Raw genomic sequence first — 4,122 nt, 5'->3', positions numbered from 1 at the left:
CACATTGCTGTCTCATGTCCAGCTTTTCATCCACCAGTACCCCCAAGTCCTTCTCAGCAGGGCTGCTCTCCATCCCTTCATCCCCCAGCCTGTAGTGATACCGGGGGTTGCCCCGATCCATATGATTTAATCCTGCACATGGACCACACAGGAGGCTCTGACCTACTCTCATCCAGTTTGGGGACCAGGAAGCTCATTCCCAATTTAGATGCAGACATGGACAGTAGGAGTAAAGGGTCAAAGGGAAGGTATTTTCTACTTGGTGCATCCTTGAGCCAGAGGATCCTGACTGAGTACATCAGGTTTGCAAAGGGTGGTGATGGGTGAGAGGCTGTTAGATTTCCTGAGCTATGCAGCAGGGCAATGCATGTTCTGGCCTTACCTGCTAGTGGGTGGTGGCTGTTGGTAGAGGCATTTGCCCAACAGGACCCATGGTATCTCTTCAAGGCTTAAGCAGGTCATGATGTCATTGACTTACACACAAGTCATTAATCACATCCTGATCAAGGAAGTCATCTCCTGGAAGTGCTGCAGGATCTGATAGGGTTACATCCAGAGATTAAAGAGCACCACCAGAATGAAAGGGAGAAAGAAGAGGTGTCTGCCTTATTACGGAGGAGAGACCGGATGAGTATTGGGGTTGATCTTTGAGAAATCAATAGTCAAAGGTTCATTGCTTGTCACTTCTTTTTTTTTGGACAACTGGCAATTCAGGTCTTGTCTCTGCTGATTGCCTGAAGGACTCCACAGATTAGGAATTAGTCAGAAAAGGACGGAGAACAAAACACAAAACACGGTTACTCAGTTGTAGAACTCTCTGGGGTGCCCGCACATTGAATACTACCATTTTATAAAGGTCAGGGTAAGAGTAAACAAGGTTCAGGAAAGGGTAGAAAGCTTCATCAGAGATCTGGAGCTGTTTCCCTGTGAGCAGCTGGTAGACACACTGGAACTCTTCAGCCTGGAAAAAGACAAATTTTAGGGAGAGGAATTGCTTCAAAGTCAGTTATGATTCAGACTGAACTTAACTCTTTTTGACAGGGTATTTTTCCTTTTCCCAAATCACAGTTTTGATTTCCTGCATGGCCCCATACACCAGTGGGTCAACATTACTACCTCTTTATGGGGCACTCCATGACATAGGACTAGGAACAGGCAGCTGAAGGTTGAGGGAACAAAAAAAAACCCCTTTATATCACTATTTTTGCTGAAGCCCTTGAATTGTAAAACTATGTCCCTGTTTCATAGACTCAGAATGGTTGAGGTTGGAATGGACCTCTGGAGGTCATCTGGTCCAACCCCCTGCTCAAGCAGGGCCACCTAGAGCCAGTTGCCCAGGACCACATCCAGGCAGCTTTTGAATATCTGCAGGGATGAAGACTCCACAACCTCTCTGGGCAATCTGTGCCAGTGCTCAGTCACTCGCGCAGTAAGAAATATTTCTTGGTGTTCAGAGGGAACCTCCCGTGTCGCATTTTGTGCCCATTGCCTCTTGTTCTGTCACTGGGGACCACTGGAAAGAGCCTAGCTCCATCCTCTTTGCACCCTCCCTTCAGATACTTATATACATTGATACCCCCTGATACTTTTCTTCTCCAGGCTGAACAACTCTCTCAGCCTTTCCTCATAGGAGAGATGCTCCAGTCCCTTCATCATCTTCATGGCCCTTTGCTGGGCTCTCTTCAGTAGCTCCTTATCTCTCTTGTACTGGAGAGCCCAGCACTGGGCACAAAAAAACCTACAGGAAAACACTGCTGAAGCCCGGGCTTGAACCAGGGACCTTTAGATCTTCAGTCTAACGCTCTCCCAGCTGAGCTACTTCAGCCCTGCTGTGGCACTAATTTTCACAAAACCTGTTGGAACATAATTATCTTTCAAACCTTTACTGTTCCTACTGCCTCAGTGGACACTTGGCTCTTGTCCTGTCACTGGACACCACTGAGAAAAACCTGACTCCATCTTCTTTACACCCTCCCTTCAGATACTTATATACATTGATGAGATTGCCCTGCGCTTTCTCCTCTCCAGGTGTTCCACGGGACATTGTGCTGAACTACAAAAGGTTTTAGAAGCAATGAGAGAAATGCAGACAGTGAGTTTCATCAGAAAGTGTTACACACAAGTTGCCCTAAAACCTTTCTTCTTCCCCAGTTTGAGAAGTCTTTAATTTACAGATTGCTAGGAGCTGGGAGAATACAGCAGAGACACTATTCTGTGATTTTCTTCTCGACATTGTAGTTGTTTCCCCTGAGTTCACTACTGTCCCAGCCTCCCTTCTTAGTCTGCTATGCAGAAGTAGTGCCCCTACAGGACACTGTAGCACTTTGAGAGTTGGAAAACCCAGAGATGGAAAACCCCTAAAGCCTTTGAGATCTGGGTGGAGCTTGACCTGTCTATTGTCCTGCAGGCAATTGAACCATGCCTTTCATCTCAAATACATTCCTACCACAAGAACTCTGTTCAGGTTGCCTAAATACACACATTCAGTACTATTTGTGATACCTTAGGCTATCCCAGCTGTCTCCTCCTACTCCAGAGGACTGTAGACTTTCTTCATGACCATCTCACATCTTTCAGGCCTTTGACGATGGCTCGAACACTCTTGGGGCTCCTAAAAAGCACCAGGCACCTAGACACATAAAATGTGCCCTCCTAGGTCAGATTAGTGGTCCATCTAGTCCAGTTCTCTGTTTCTGAAAATGGCACAAGGAGATGCTCCACAGGAGATCACATGAGTATGGCTGCAGTCCATTCCCCTTGGGCCATATTCAATAAGCTGGAAGGAACATCTCCACCTGGTCGTTCAGCATCTGTCTCTGGATCTATCACCAATGCTTAAACCTATGTTTAAACACCTGGCCCAAACATCAACTATCAAAGACCAATAAGGTGAACAATTGTCAAAGATTATTGAATGAGAATGGCACTGGTGGATAAATGCAATAGATAAGAATAATTCTTACAGCCACATTTCCAATGGTAACACCCCTCCAAGAAGATTTTCTCAGAACTTGGACTAAGCTGTCACTCCATAGAACCTACATCATCCATGCCCTGTTGGCTGTAAGTGAATGGGTGACAAGGAGCCATCTGCAGGTTTCTCCCTAGGAAAGGGAGACCTGCCAGATCAGCTTGTGTGGAAGCCTGGCTCACCCATGACTTAGCTCTGCCCTTCCAGCTGTCCCATTTTTGCTTCACCAGCTTTCTCCTTGTCAGTGAAAGTGACTGCAGAAACCAAAGCAGTTCTGTTTCTCACCAGCTTTCCTCAGACAGGAAGAAATGATCCCAACATGGGAACTGTAGTATTTGACAACCCACTCTGCCTTGCTGGAAATACTCAAGCTTCAGCTGGGTACAAAATTCCTACTGAAAGATGAGCTATGTTACCATTTTGCAAATGCTAGCAGTGCTGGTGGAAACGATGAAGTGAAGGATCTAATAAAGAACCAGCCTTGAAGGAAGTGCTACATTGCAGTTAAATTAGAAATTTGAGAAGCTGACTTGCTGGGAAGTTGGCTTATTCAGATGGTAAAACATTACAACTAAAAGCCTATGAGCAAAGTCGTCAGAAGGAAGACTTGTGTTGCCAATTTAACATGTCAGATGGAAGAAGTTGGAAGCTTAGGCTTTCCTTCATTGAAGAGAAAGAAATTAAACCTGTCCTTCGGGCTCATTTCAGACCTAGGGGCTGGAGCTCCGTAGGCAGCTCTGCTAAGGGGAGTGAAGTGGAAAGAGGAGTGAAGTTGGGATGACTGCTCTAGCTGCCTTGTGGGCAGGTCAAAATTGCTGCTTTTAGCAGATGCTGCTTTTTTGAGTTGGAGCCATGGACACCTCTCCCTACCACACACATGTCCAGCTCAGTGTTGCACTGTGCAAATGCAGAGATTTGGGAAAACTGCTTTGACAGCCTATCCACTGTCGTGAAAGATAGCCACCATGATCTCCTGCTGGAAAAATACCCTGTCCCCGTGACACTTATTTCCCTCAGTGAGACTGTCCCTGTTTCCATCTCTGTCCCCACTTTGCCCCCCTATGCCAGAAACTTTCTAATAGGTAGCCTTGTACTTCAACTTTGACTTCCTTCTGGTGGTTTCCTCAGGTCACTTGTGTGTCCTTTGCACC

General features: G+C 46.2%; 1 non-coding gene across 1 annotated transcript; it reads right to left on the bottom strand.

Moving 5' to 3' along the window:
* Nucleotides 1–1,752: 1,752 nt before the first annotated feature.
* On the bottom strand, nt 1,753–1,825 carry TRNAF-GAA. Its single transcript has one exon. It is a non-coding gene; the product is annotated as a tRNA-Phe (tRNA).
* Between the last annotated feature and the right edge of the window lie 2,297 nt (nt 1,826–4,122).

Source organism: Pygoscelis adeliae, unplaced genomic scaffold, assembly GCF_000699105.1.
Source record: "Pygoscelis adeliae isolate BGI_AS28 unplaced genomic scaffold, ASM69910v1 Scaffold257, whole genome shotgun sequence".
Taxonomy (NCBI): Eukaryota; Metazoa; Chordata; class Aves; order Sphenisciformes; family Spheniscidae; genus Pygoscelis; species Pygoscelis adeliae.
The sequence above is the reverse complement of the archived record's forward strand: the minus strand, read 5'-3'. Positions and strand labels throughout refer to the sequence as shown.